Source organism: Chelonia mydas, chromosome 6 (genome assembly GCF_015237465.2).
Source record: "Chelonia mydas isolate rCheMyd1 chromosome 6, rCheMyd1.pri.v2, whole genome shotgun sequence".
Lineage (NCBI taxonomy): Eukaryota > Metazoa > Chordata > Testudines > Cheloniidae > Chelonia > Chelonia mydas.
Window position 1 is genome coordinate 64047929 of NC_051246.2, and position 15288 is coordinate 64063216.

General features: G+C 44.0%; 1 protein-coding gene across 9 annotated transcripts in view; it reads left to right on the forward strand.

Annotated features, from left to right (window-relative positions):
* The first annotated feature begins 306 nt into the window (after positions 1-306).
* PALS1 (protein associated with LIN7 1, MAGUK family member) overlaps positions 307-15288 on the forward strand; it is a 146348-nt gene continuing 131366 nt past the window's right edge. The window contains exon 1 of one of the 9 annotated variants that reach the window (XM_037900262.2): positions 307-529. The gene's annotated coding sequence lies outside the window, so the exon portion shown is untranslated. Of the gene's footprint in view, positions 530-728; positions 988-15288 lie in introns of those variants that run through there. The other 8 variants (XM_037900259.2, XM_037900263.2, XM_037900258.2 and 5 more) reach the window with 8 other exon arrangements.

The following is a 15288-nucleotide window of genomic DNA, read 5'->3' on the forward strand; positions in this document are numbered from 1 at the left end:
TAGTGCCTATCTGCAAAGCTGGTAGGTCCTTGGCTGGCCTATAATCTAATGCCTGCTTTCTCTGATGACCATCTCCTCTTGGGAGTATCCCCATCCTTCTGGCTGCCAAAGGTCACTCCTAACTGGTACCAGTGCTTTGATCTTTTGTCCCATCACTGCTTGGGCTGGACTGTTTTACAACCATGATGGGGTATGCCTCTCTGTCAAAAATGCTAACAAGAGTTCTGAGCCCGAAAATAGCCTTGTGCAACAGTCTCGGAATCAGCTGTGAAAACTAGCTTGGGGTTACTCTGGCCCTCTGACTCCAGTTCCACTGATGAGGCTACAGGCAGGAGCGGGGCTGAGAGCAGCCGAGGCGTAACGGAGGTAGATGCACCAGGAGTGAGGGGCGGCGCGGAGGAGGCTCTAACCGGTGACCAGTCCAGCCTGAAGGCGTTGGTGGTGGAAGAGAAGGGCTCAGACGCTACGAGAGCAGGGCGGGAGCGGCGCTTAGCCAAGACAAGGGCGTTTTGAGAGAGCTGCCATTTCGGTGAGTGGGAGCCTTGGCTGGTCATGAGAGATGCGACGGGCCACAGGGGCCATTACTGGGGGTGGGGGACAGCAAGGCAGCCCCTCATTCCCCGCACTCACGCTCCGCAGGCCCTCCCCTTTCTCCCTGCGCAGCGAGCACCCCACAGGCAGCGAGCGGGGCGTGCGCACCCCAAACTACCGCCCTCCAGCCAATGAGGACGTGCGGCTGTGGAAGGCGGGTGGAGCGCGTGCGTGCGTGCGGCCGTTGGGGGCAGGGCCGCCGCTGGGAGGCGGGGCGGGCGCAGCGGTGTGCGGTGTTTGTCTCCTGGTCTGTGCCCGTGGTGGCTGCGCAGCTCCGGGGGGTGAGTGAGCCGGGGGGGGTCTCCGGTGTCTCCGGGCCGTGCGCGAGGGGCTTAGAAGAAGGAGCTGCTGGGCGCGTCCGTGCCGAGGAGGAAGGGGGGTGGCAGCAGTAGGAAGGTGAGTCCGCCCCTTCCCCCCCCCCCCGTGTGATCGGGGGAGGGAGGCTGGGGCGGGGCGGGGTGCGGCGAGTTCCCCGGGGCGCTCTGGCTCCAGCTCCTGTTGCTGCTGCTGCGCCTCTGGCTTCCTGCGGGAGGGACGCAGGCGCGGTGCGGGCTTTGCTTTCCCACTGCCCCTTCGGCGTGAACTTTGTCTGGCAGGGGCCCCGCGGCGTGACCCGCTCCCCGCCCGTGTCTGTGCTGTCGGGGGCGTGTGTGTGATTTTGTGGGGTGGTGGCCTTGCAGGTTGTATGTCCGTCCCCCTCCCTGTCCGAACTAGGGATCCCTGATCCTGCAGCTTTTGCCTACATGACCCTACCTGGGGCTTAGTCTCTGGTGCAAATGTTGCAAGTTTGGGCCTTAAAGTTGTATTAGTAAGGACTCCTGTTGAGTGTTGTCTTTTACTTTTTGAATATATTTATTTTAATAATGGACTGCACTTAATCCTACTCTTCTTAACCATCTATTGGCAAGCCAGCGTTTGGAAACGGTGTTCCTATAAAGAGATTGCCCTGTAGTGATTTATGGGGTTTTGCAGGATTACGTTAAAGTGGCTTGGAAACCAGCACACTCAGTGTTCCACAATAGGTAATAGGTATTAGTCAGGCTATTGATTAAATATTCAATAAAATACACAGATGAGTGTTATGGTAACGTTTAGGAACTCTAATCGAGGAATTGGGTAGGCACTGTATACACAAGCAACAATAAAGACAGTGTCTATCCCAGAGAGGTTTCAGAGTAGCAGCCGTGTTAGGCTGTATTCACAAAAAGAAAAGGAGTACTTGTGGCATCTTAGAGACTAACAAATTTATTTGAGCATAAGCTTTCGAAAACTTATGCTCAAATAAATTTGTTAGTCTCTAAGGTGCCACAAGTACTCCTTTTTATCCCAGAGAGTTTACTTTAGAAAGAGTGATAAGATATATCTTGCTGACTTTATTAGAAAGAAAAGGAGTACTTGTGGCACCTTAGAGACTAACCAATTTATTTGAGCATTAGAAAGCTGACTGTAAGTAAAAGATCTACCCAAAACAGTCTCTTACAAAGTGTCCTTACTGTGTTGGGTATATAGATTTTTTTGGTTTTTTTTTTTTACGAAATTATTAAAATTACTGTAGCTGAAAGAGATTGGAGTGAGGGATGACACTATTCAGTTTTATTTGTGGCATTTTGTATTTTTTGTCTAGTTTTCTCTGTGTGGGTTTTCACTCAAACAAGAGTAACAATTTTCAAAAATAGGACAGTCTGGTTATAAAAACAGAAGATAGTGATGTGAGAGGAATTGTAAAATCCAATTTAATTTTAAAATAGGACATTAAAATGTCTGTTTCAAAGTGTGAGTTAAAGTAGTTTTGAATTCTGTGATAGAAGCAAATGTTGGATTTCATATCTAATGGTGCCCTTGAAATAGGGGGACTTCTATAATGTTCTGTTTAAAAATACTGTCCCAGTGATGAGCAGTTTGTCTCTAAATATATTTTCTGATCGCTGAACCAGGTCCCACTGACAATGTTTTGTGCATGTTTATATGAATTTTGCAAGTTGTTGCAGAGGCATAGAATTAAACAAAGATTATAGGTAAACCCTTAAGTTCTACTAAATGTACAAGAAATAAAAGAATCTGTAGTTTAGAAATGTAATATATTTTTATTGTAAATTTAAAAATCAGTTTGTTGTAGGGCCACTGAAGATATTTAATCAAAATCTTGAGGATCTTGCTGTTAAAAGCAACATGTTTTGAGTCTATTTATCTTTTAATTTGAACTCTGAAATAAAAGCATACTTCCGTGTTTATTGCCTTGTTATGTAATGTTGTCGTAGGCAATCTTTTGTTTAGAGTCTTGTAAAGCACTTCTGGAATGATAAGAGTCTGAGTGGTAGTCAAAGGTCTTCATAAATGCATTGCAACTGCGTGTTCTTAGTGGCCTTGATTAGGGTATGTCTGTACTGCAATGGCACCGCTACAGTGCTGCATCTCTGCTGCTGATGACCATGGTCTGTTGATTGTAGCTAGGTTGATGGAAGAATTCTTTCTTTTGTGGACCTAGCAGCGTCTACGCTGGTGGTTAGGTCTATCTCACTACATCGCACAAGGCTTGAAATTTTTCACAGTCCTGAGCAAAGTAGCTAGGTGAGTCTAATTTTTGGCCTTTGTTATGTACTGTAACTTCTTTGGTGTGAATTTGTTCTGAACTCTGATAATTGGATGTATCTCACACATAGATGATCCAATTGGAAAATTTTTTTTTTTCAAAATAGTAAAATAATATCTTCCCGGAACACCGTTCTTACTGGCCTGCTTCTTGAGAAGGATTACATAGAGACTTGGACATGGGAGTCTTTTTATGTTGAGAAATGAAAATGTTTTCAATGTGATAACTACAATCCTTCATAGTTAACTTACGTACAGTTCTAGTATTTGATAGATGAGTTTCCAGTGATGATGCTAATTACATCTTGGTTACTTCTACACTGGCAACATCAACCAGGGTTTTCAAAAGTGGCTAGTAATTTTTCAGTGCCTCAATTGTAGTGTATGCAACTTCAGACACCTTATAGGGGTCTGATTTTTTCAGAGGGTGAGTCCGCCACCCTTTCTAAAAATCAGATCTCTTTCAGGTGTATCATGCTGCACACCTGAAATCAAGGTGGATAAATATAATTGATTTTAAAAAATGTTTTTTAATTTAAATTGGATTTTTTGATTGTTTAAATTATAATTTTTCTTTTTTAAAATCTGTTTTAAAATGAAATCTGAATTTAATGCAAAATACATAAAGGCCTAAATTTATTATAATCTCTTAGAACATTTAGATAAAAATGTGTTAAATCCATGAGCCTGTATCAAAAACTTTGAGTTAAAGGCTGATTTTCTGTATAAAAAAAGATGTTTTTCCCCTTATTTTAACTTTTGAGGTCAGGCTTCATAATATATGGCACAGCAGCTCAGCCAAAGTAACTTAGGAGACTGTCTCATTGTCATCGTCAATAGGACGGGGTGGGTAAACTTTTTGGCCCAAGGGTCACATCAGCGTTGCAAAACTGTATGAAGGGCCAGGTAGGGACGGATGTGCCTCCCCAAACAACCTGGCCCCTGACCCATCCAACCCCCCCTGCTCCTTGTCCCCTGACCGCCCCTTCTTGGGACCCCCGCCCCTAACCACCTCCTGGGACTCCACCCCCTATCCAACCTCCCCTGCTCCCTGTCCACACCCCCGCCCCCAGACAGGCCCTCTGGGACTCCCATAGCTATTCAACCCCCCCCCGTTCCCCGTCCCCTGACCCCTCCCCCAAACCTCCGCCCCATCCAACCTCCCCTGCTCCTTGTCCCCTGACTGCCCCGACCCCTATCCACATCCCCACCCACTGACAGCCCCCCTCCCCACCCCCCGGGACTCCCACACGTATCCAACCGCTCCCTGACTGCCCCCAGGACCCCCTGCCCCTTATCCAACTTCCCCACTCCCCTCCCCCTTACCATGCTGCTCAGAGCAGCAGGAGCTCGCAGGCCCATTGCACAGCAGGAGCAGCAGGCCAGAGTGTTGGCGGTGCAGCGCGCTGAGGCTGCGGGGGAGGGGTGACAGAAGGGGAGGGGCCAGGGGCTAGCCTCCCTGGCCAGGAGCTCAGGGGCTGGGCAGGACGGTCCCGCGGGCCAAAGTGTGCCCACCTCTGCAATAGGAACTTAAGTTCTGGTAACTTTCACTAAGGCATATTTGAAAATTTTCCCAGGCTTACATGAAATAATCAGTTTAATTAATTAACTATAGTTAATCCCTCTGTTTAATAAATACTTTAGCTGTAAACATGAAACATCTTTTGATAAGAAAAAATTATGTATTCAAAATATTTAAGGTTTTGTTCAATAAAAGTCAATTTTATGTTGAGTTGTGTGATGTAGCTATGTTGGCGCTACTTCTATGCATAGACCAGGCCTAAATTCTGAAGCAGAGTTGTAAACAAAAACAGAATCCTAATATCCAGTCTCCTCTTGAACCAATACACATGTTCTTTCCTGATGATGGTTATTCCTGTATGTACATCACTGCTACTGCTCACGTTACTACTGTGATTCTCAAAATATGAAATGTTTTTCTTTCTGAAAATCTACTCTTTAGTATGTGTAGCTTTTGATCACTGTAAATTAGTCAAGTATGTATATACTTGATCATAAGCTGGTTCGTTTATAAGCTGACCCCACCAAGATGGATAAGTAAAAATGGTAAAAACTGTGTGACCCTTTCATAAGCTGACCCTGTATTTCAGGGGTTGGCAAACTTTGGCTCCCGGCCCGTCAGGGTAAGCCACTGGCAGGTCGGGACATTTTGTTTACCTGGAGCGTTCGCAGGCACAGAGCCCCTCAGCTCCCAGTGGCCGCGGTTTGCCATTCCCAGCAAATGGGAGCTGTGGGAAGTGGCAGCACTTCCCGCAGCTCCCATTGGCTGGGAATGGCAAACCGCGGCCACAGGGAACTGAGGGGCTGCATGCCTGCAGACTCTCCAGGTAAACAAAACAACAATGTATTAGATATTCAATTCAATGATTTCATAGAGTTTAAAATCATCAAATTTTTTGTGTAGACCCGTTTATAAGCTGACCCCCACTCTTTGATGCGTCACTTTTTTTCCCAAAAATATTCGGCTTATGATCGAGTATATACGGTATACAAATGACTATTAAAGTGTCCATAGTTATACCTCTAATGTTCTTTCACATTAATTTCTTCAGGATCTTTCTTCTCTAGCAGGTGTGCTTAGATATCATGGTGGTATGTGCCTTTTAATATCCCTTTCTTCTAGATAGTGATATATTCAATATGTGGGTATTTATTTCCATATGCGGGTATTAACAACTCTGTATTGACTCCTTAGAGCCAGTTCAACTTCAGTTGGAGTTGGTGGAGAAGCTCCCCATTAACTGCATTAGGATTTGGATCAGACTCTTTAATCTTCATGTTGTCTATCTAAAGAAGACTTGTATTTGTGTTCTGGCAGCACCCGCAAAGTGATGGGTGGTATCCACACATAGGAAAATAGTCTTGCTGTGGAGAGCCTGCAGTCTAATAGGCTAAATTCCAGTTACAATTTATTAACATCTTGTTACAAACTAGACCAACTAAACTTCTAAATATGCAAACTTTCCTATTTGGAACGATAGATGGTCTCCTGGAGCTTCAGGTTTGATTTCCACTGAAGTACAAGAAGTGAAGCTTGATGTTAAACTCTTCCTCTGTATATTTACTGTAATACAAATTACAAACTTCTTTAAAAATGTCCAGTTTTTGTGGTTCTTGAAATGGTAAGATTGTAATTCTGCAATGGAAATTGAATGCTTAGGACAGTGGTTCCCAAACTGGGGTTTGCAGAACGTTACAGTGGGTTCGCCAGAAAAATTTCACTGATGGTGGCCAGCGGGCCACAAGCATTAGAGGCAGCAGGTGGGACCCAGTTGCAGGGCAGACAGCCCAAGCCCTAGGGAGGGCGGGGCAGGGCACTTGGGGCTGGCAGCCCGAGCCCTCCCCCCTGTGAGCGGGGGGGCTGGCAGCCCGAACCCCAGCACTCCGGACGGGGCTGGTACCCCAAGCCCCAGAGAGAGAGGGGTCGGGCAGTTGGGGCTGGCAGCCCGAGCCCCGGCGGTCAGCTGGACCTGCAGCCCGAGTTCAGTTGACCGAGGCGGTCAACGGGGTCCAGCAGCAGGAGCCCCGCAGAGTGCAGAGGAAATTTTAAACTTAAATCCCTGGAAATACTCATTTTTAGGAGGGGGTTCACAAGATTTCAGTGTTAAAGTTTGGGAATCACTGGCTTAGGAACACTTCTTTTAAGCCATAACTAAAAGTACATTCTTAGAGTGAGAGAGCACAGGAAAATACACCAACCAACATTCAGCCATGACTCTGACCATGCTTTTGTTGATTCATTGATTTACGGACCGCCTGTCTTTCATAAATTTCATTATCTGTAGTTCTGTATGTGGTTTTGTACTGGCCTGTGTGTGTAAGTAAGGTATGTTAGATGTGAAATGTCTTTATGCAGTGTTCAGGAAAAATGATATGAATGAGTGATCTCTACTAGTGACTTATAAATTTGATAATCTTCATGTAGAAATAATTGAAATCTTCAGGAAAGGGAGGATTCTGGGAGGTGGAAGGAAAGTGAAGATAGACAAGGAAATAACCAATGAAGTCATTAACAAACTTTTACAAACTGCAGTGGTGGGATATAGAATCTAGCAGCCGTAACTAAAGTTAAGTGTTTTGTGGTGGAATAGAGATGCAAACACCTAAAAATGTTAATTTTGAAATCGAAGCTCAGGTATCTCAAGAAATCTATTGAATGAGCCAGATAAAGTGCTAAAAGTTATAATGTGAGTAACTTTAGAACTACTGATGCAGGATGTGAAACTGGGTATTTATAAGGATTAACAGCAGCATGGTGGATAGCAGTGATGACTGGAATACAGATATTGAAGGGTATGAGCTTTCCAGGAGAGAAAGAAATAACGGTAAAAATGGTGGGGTAACATTTGTATATCAATAATGTGGTAAGCTGTAAAGAAATAAGCAGCGATTGGCTAAAACAGTCTAGGTCAAAATCACTTTGGGTAAGAATTATAAAAGAGGTTCTGTTAGGGAGTGTTAGGTGTTTCCTGTAGGCCTCCAGATTTGGTTTTGGATATGGAGAGAGATCTCTCTAATATTATTAGAAAGATAAAGAATACTGGAAATAGTCATTATGGAAGACATTAATTCTCCAGATATAATTGGAGAATAAATGCTACAGATAATTGTAAAGCTGAGTTATTCCTGTTCACCAATTAGTCACTTAACCACCACGAGGTGATGCTATTTTAGACTTGCTTTTGGTAAGTAGTGAAGAGGTTGTAGAAAATAATCTTGGATTGAGTGATCATGAATTGATACTGTTTAAATTGAATGGAATAATAATCAAAACACTTGAATAAATTTAAGATTTTTAATTTCAGAAGGGTAGATTTTGAAAAATTAAAGGAACTAGGTAGTGAAGTTGACTGGACTGAAGAGCTCAGGGAAATGCAGAGGAGGCTTGAAATTTCTTTAAATCCAAGGGATGAAAGCTATCTGGAATTTGTACCCTAAGCCAGCAGGGAAAATCTTGTAAGAGAGGGCTCCAGATAAAATTGGATGAATAATCATCTCAAAAAGAATATTGGGAGTAAGCAGAGAGCATACAAGGAATGGAAAGAGGGGGATTGATCAGTAGAAAAAGCTACATCTTGGAGGTCATAAAGTGAGAATTGTCAAAAATGTCAAGCTGTTAGATCTTGCAAAGGAAATTTTAAAACAAATAGTAAGGTTCTAAGCCCAGTGTTCCCTCTAATTTTTCCCACACATGACCAGAATTAATTTTATGTGCACCAACATGGAGGTGATGTGTGACACACCACCTCCATGTTGGTGCACATAACAAAATTCATGTGGTGAGGCTGAGGGGTCCGGAGTGTGGGAGGGGGCTCAGGGCTGGGGCAGAGAGTTGGGGTGCAGGTGTGAGGGCTCCAGCTGAGGTAGGGCCGGGGATGAGGGGGTCAGAGTTGGGGTGTGTGTGGGAAGTGAGGACTCCGGCTGGGGGTGCACGCTCTGGGGTGGGGTCAGGGATGAGGGGCTCAGGGCTGGGGCAGAGGGTTGGGATGCAGGGGGTGAGGGCTCTGGGGTAGGGCCAGAGATGAGGGGGTTGGGGTGCAGGAGGGTGCTCCGGGGCTACAGCGGGGAGAGAGGACTCCCCCCAGCTCTCTCTCCCCACAGCAGCACACTGGCTGGGGGTGGGAGGTACCTCTCTCCGTTGCGGCAGCTCTGGGGCTGGGGTCATGGGATAGGCGTCCTTCCCCTGGCCTTGGCAGGTCCAGGCTGAGTTGGGGGGGCACCCCTCCACCGGTCGTGGTATGTCCCCACAAGGCGGGTTCCCTGAGTGCCTGTGCGGTGCTAAATAGGCTGCTGCACAGCAGCGCAGCTTACAGGGACCTTAGTTTAAACCTTATAAATAAAGAGAACAAGAAAAATAAGGAAAGTGTGGTAAAAGGACAGGGTAGATATTAAGGATAATCTAGGTATGATCCCAAAACTAAATGAATTCTTTTCCTCAGTTTTCAGTAAGGATGCTAATGGAACACGGGGGCAAAGTAGGATGGGTAATGGGATTGAGTGTACAGAAATGGTAATTACCGCATCCATTGTGGAAGCAAAACTTCAAGAGCTGAAGTCTCATGGACTGGATAGTCTCCATTCCAGAATACTGATTGAACTGGTACATGAACTTGCAAGTCTGATAGCAAGGATTTTTAATAAATCTATCAGACCAAGTGCAGTACCATGTAGCTGGAGAAAAGTAAACATACTACCTATATTTAAGAAAGGGTGGGATGGGGGAAGTGATCTGGGCAACTACAGACCCATTGATCTGACCTCAGTAGTATGGAAGTCTTTATAACAAATTTGGAAGGAAAGAATTACTGAAGACCGAGGTAAAGGCAAAATGAATAAAATACAGCGGGGGTTTATTGAAGGTAGATCGTGCCAGACTAATAAATATCAATCTTTTATAAGATAACTAATTTTTTTTAAGACAAAGGCAATGCATTAGATCTAATCTATCTGTACTTCAGTAAAGCATTGGCTGCAGGACCACATGGCAAATTATTCATCAAACTGGAGAAATGGGTGATTGGTACAGGAATTGAAAGATGGGTAAGGAATTGGTTAATGGGAAGACAATAGTGTGTTGAGCTGAAAGGAGAACTGTTGGGCTAGAAAGAAGTTATTATTGGAGTTCTTCAAGGATCAGTCTTGGAACTGATTTTATTTAATATTTTCATTAATGACCTTGGCACAAAAGGTAGGTGTGCTAATGAAATTTGTTGATGACATAAAGTTGGGAGGCATTGTCAATACAGAGGAGGATCAGAATATTATACAGGAAGAATTGGATGACCTGGAGGCTGGAGTAATAGAAATGGGATGAAATTTAATAATACAGAGTGCAATGTTATGCATTCAGGGACTAATAACAAGAGTTTCTACTATAAACTGGGAGTTCATCAGTTGGAAGCAACAGGAAGAGGAGGAAGACCTGGGTGTATTAGTCATCCCATGATCGACTATGAGCCACCAGCGTGGTGTAGCCATGGAAAAGACAAATCTCCTAGGAAGGATTTCTAGAGGTGAGGGGAAAATATTAATGCTATTGTACAAGGCACTGGTAAAAACTCATCTGATATTCTGTGTAGAGTTCTGTTCACCTGTGTTCTTGAAAGAATAATTCAAACTGGAACAGGTGCAGAGAAGGGCTACCGAAATGATCGGGGACTAGAGAGCCTCTCTACTCTTAAGGATTCTTTAAGGAAAATGACAGTTCCCCAGGATGTTGAACCATAGAAATATTACTCAGCTGTTTACACTGTTGTTGACCAGGGAACATACTTCAGAGGTTCATGGTTTCAATTTACAAAAAGTAACCCCCATCACTTATGATGCTTTTTGACACATTCCAAGTTTTAGACTTGGTTTTGACAGTCCATGGAGAGTACACTTGTTCTACTTCAGGAACTACTGATGTACCTGGGACAATACTTTTAGAAAATGAAATGTGATCTACAAAAATCTCATTAACTGACTTCACATCACAAATTCCATTTTCATGACTTTAAAACTTGTTGAGTAAGTGGGATTGTGGTGGACTTTTGGTTCTGAAACATATATGTTTAAACTGAAGGGTGGGGGAAAAAGCCTTTAATCAGTTTATGGTACTCTGTGGCCACTCTGCTGTTCTTAATCCACTAGGTCAGATAGAGCTATTGTGTGTCCGTCTATCTGCACTGGGAAGCATGCTCCCAGCTGCAGTGTAGGCATAACCTTAGGGCAGTGGTCCCCAAACTTCTGAGGGTCATGCCCCCCCATGACCTGTCTGCGGCGCCCGCCCCCCCCACCCCCCACCCCCCCGGAGCCACGGCTGGGAGCGGGGCCATGGCTCCAGGGGCGGCAGGGAGGAAACAGGATGTGGACAGGGGTAAAGGGGCCAAGAGTCTAGGAGTGGGGGCTGGAGCAGAGCTGAGCTGGACTGCGGTGGGGGCTGGCAGCCGGGCCTGTGGCCAGGTGCTCCCAGCCTCGTCTCCAGCCTCTACCCCAGCCAGGAACGGGGCTGAGGCTAGGGGCTGGCATGGGGCTTGGAGTCGAGCTGTGCCGAGGCTGGGGATGGAGACAGGAGCCAGAGACTGGGTGGTGCTGCCTCCCTCCCCCGCTTGGGGGCTGGCCCATGCCCTGCCATGCCCCATGGATGTTCCTCCATGCCTCCCTGGCGGGGAGTGTCCCACAGTTTGAGGATATTTGGCTTAGGGTATGTCTTCACTGCAGTGTTAGTTTGACTTAACTCAGAATGGGTGGGGTGTTCCCACGCAGAACCCTACCCTTGTCAGACCTGTGTGACTGTGTCCACAATGGTGCTGTACTAGCTCATGTGCTGGAATGGATCTCTAGCAGCATATCCAAAGTTTTTAGTGGTGCTTTAAACTTAGTTGTCCTTCTTTAGGTTCTTTTGTGAAAGTGCTCTTGTGGGTCTTTCTGATGATTATTTCTCTGCTCTACTATAAGGCTGGTGTGAGCTACTGGCCAGCTAGCAACATGTGAGAAGGATTTCTTGGGTGGCATCTCTGTTTGAATGCTATGGAAGTGCAACAAACATGGAAAAGGCAAATGCAGAGTTAAAGCACGGTGTAGAAAAAGAGGACTTAGACAAAGTACAGCCCAGATAAAAAATTTTGGGATAGGGTTGGGGGGCTGACTGCATCTGTGGTTGATTAGTCTGCATTCTCACTGCAAAATAAGTGGGTTGTTATTGAAATCTGAGCTCCAGCCCATGCCCTCAGCCATGTCTGCTAGCTCTGGTTTAAAGCACCCTTAATCCCACAAGTTAGAGTTTTTTCTGTGTAGATAGAAGGGGGCTGGAGCAATACCCAGGGTACGTCGGCAGTGAGGACATACCCTTAAAACAAATTCATTCTGGAAAACAGCAAACAGTATAGAAAATTAAATAACTACTGATTGTCATTTGCTGCCACTTAATGCACAGCAGCCCTTAAACGATGCTTCTGTCTTAAATTTCCAGATTGTTTTAAGGTGTAACCCCATGTAGATAGAATGTGTTCGCAGTAATTCATTCTGGAGGTGTCAAAAGCAGCAATCATACACAGTAGGAAAGCCTGCATCCGAAAAAAAGCAAAAAACTGTTGCAACCTGCTGGTGAGGTATAGATGGTAAGAGGTGGTGCTAAACTTTAGAAATATCAAGGCTGAAAGTTAGGTTTACCATCTTTGATTTGCCTCATATGTGAAGTTGGCTGATACTTGGCAATCAAACTCAGTGACCTGGGTTGTCAGCTGATTGCTCAGAGTAATTGGCATGTGAACAATGTTGTAGTTCTTGTTTAGGAGACTCATATTTTTCATGATTGAGTGTATATTTAACAGCTGAAACATTATTTGGTATGCTGTTGGAATAAGTTATACTTTGGGCCTGTACCTTAAATATTTTCCTAGGTTTTGTCATTTTATAGTAATGTAAAGCCAGTGCTGACACTGTCTCCCTAACTCAAAAGGTTTGTTACAAGTGACCTGTTGGTTTCAATCTGGAATTTCCTGATTTTTTTGTCTTTAAAATATAATACAAAACTAATTTCACTTTAATCAACTTCAGTGCCCACTTCTAGAGTAAGAACTCTCCTATACAATAAAAATTTAGGAACAGCATCGTGGAAAATATTATTGAGGCTGCAACATTCTAAAATAATTGTTGCATGAAAGGGGGTCTCACACTTGATAGCTTCTGAAGGCTAAGTTTATTGTACACATTAGAGGCTCCCTGTATTACTCCGTTCCACCTCACAAGCTTCCTATGTGCATCTCTTCATCTTGATCTATTTCAGGGACTCCCTGCAGTTCCCATGTTCCCCTCTTGCCATGAGTTCTGTGTGCCTCCTGTTCTTGCCCAAATGCCAAGGGCTTCATTTGCACCCTTATGCCCTTCCTCCTCCCCCCCCCCACCCCAATGCCAGGTGCTCTACCCCCAGTCTCCTCTGACCAGGGGTTCTTTGTGTTCACTCATTCCTTCCCCCTCCCCAGGCTCTATATGCACTACCATTCTCCTTTTCTCCAATTATTTGTCTGGGAGATAAGTCATTCGGGTTGTCAACATGTTAAACTCTACTGGGAGGATGACAGAGGTATTGATTGTTAGGCTGGAAGGCATTAATCGGTGCCATCAACCAGTTTGATCTAAAGACGATTGCAGAGGTTCTTAAAGCTGTGGCAGGGCTCTGTGTGTCCCCTATTTTCCCCTTTTGTTTTTTTGATTTTTTTCCCCCAAAAATCAATAGGGTTTTTGCCATTGATGTCTAGCATATTTCTGGAAATTTTGAAAATGATCAGACCTGGCATTTAAAGATTATCACATTATATACAGACAAACTAACCCAGAAATGCCATCAAGTTCAGTGTAAGGCCTTTGCAAGGTCAGTCAACTGAAAAACTGTAGAGTGGGTTAAAACTTCAGAAGGACTTGGAATTACATGTCTGTCAGTCTGATATAGATCTCAGACAAGAAAATAGAGTGGATATGGGACTCAGTTAACACAGAATTAAAGGAGGGTAATATCACTAATGCCAATCAACACAGGTTTAGGGAAAATAGATCCTGTCAAGCTAACTTGGGATCCTTTTTTTTTTTAATGACCTTACAAGTTTAGTTGACAACAGTAATAGTTTTGATCTAATATACTTAGACTTCTGGAAGGAATTTGATTTGGTACCATATGATATTTTGATTCTAAAAAAAAACAAACCCCAAAACGAAAAAGATCTAAAACTAAAATGCACACATTACCTGGGTTAAAAGGTGGCTCTGATAGCTCTCAAAATGTAATTGTAAGAGGGAAAAATCATTGAATGGGTGTGTTTCAAGAGGGGTTCCACAGGCATCAGTGCTTCGCCTTATGCTACTTAACGTTTTTATAAATGACCTGGAAGAAAACACAAAATCATTCTAATAAAATTTGCAGATCACATACAGATTGGTGGAATGGTAAATAATAAAGCGAATGGGTCACAGATAGTGATCTGGATTACTTGGTAAACTTGGCATAAACAAACAGTATTCATTTTGATATGGCTAAATGTATCCTCCTAAAAAACAAAGAATATATGTCATACTTACAGAATGGGGAGGGGTGGGGAAAGGGCACCTGTGTCCTTGGAGGCAGGAAAATGATATGGGGGTCATGTCAGATAACTAGCTGTGTGAGAGCTCCAAGTGTGATGCTGTCGCCAGAAGAGTTAATACGATCCTGGGATGAATAAACGGGACTCTCCAATAGGGGGAGTAGAGAGGTTATTTTACCTCCCTATTTGGCACTGGTGTGACTGCTGCTGGAATACTGTGTCCTGTTCTGGTGTCCACAATTCAGGAGGAATGTTGATAAATTGGAGAAGATTCAAAGAAGAACCAGAAGAAATAATAAAGGATTAGAAAACATGCCTGATAGACTCAAGGAGCTCAGTCTACTTAGATTAACAAAGAGAAGGTTAAGAGGTAACTTGATTATAGTCTGTAAGTACCTACATGAGGAACAAATGTTTAATAGTGGGCTCTTCAGTATAGCAGAGAATGGTATAACAAAATCCAAAGGTTGGAAGTTGAAAATAAACAAATTCAGACTGGAAATAAGACTAAATTTTTTAACAGAGGAATTAATGGTTGGAACAGCTTACCAAGAGTTGTGGTGGATTCTACATCACTGACAGGTTTTTAGATCAAGATTGGATGTTTTTTCTAAAAGATATGTGCTAAGAAAAATGTTGGAGAAGTTCTATGGCCTGTATTATACAGGAGTTCAGACTAGATGATCACAGTGGCCTCTTTTGGCCTTGGAACCTGTGAATTCCTTGCCAGATATTTGCTCATCACACAGACTGAAAGCTTCTTTTAAAAAATAATCTCTCTGTCTGGGAGTATTGACCTGATTAGTGAGACATTCTTTCCTCATTCACGGTAGACACTCCAGTATACCAGCTTACCAGCCTTTTTGGTAGCAAGTTCTTCCGGCAGAAATTGGACAAAAGTTCTGGTATTTTAATGAATCCATGCTGGTCTTGTAAGGAAAGTTTTGTCTCGTCTCCTCTAGATAGCCAATGAGGGTATTTTCTGTCAGGTGAAGACCTCAGTTTGGATTGTTGATCAGTATTAACT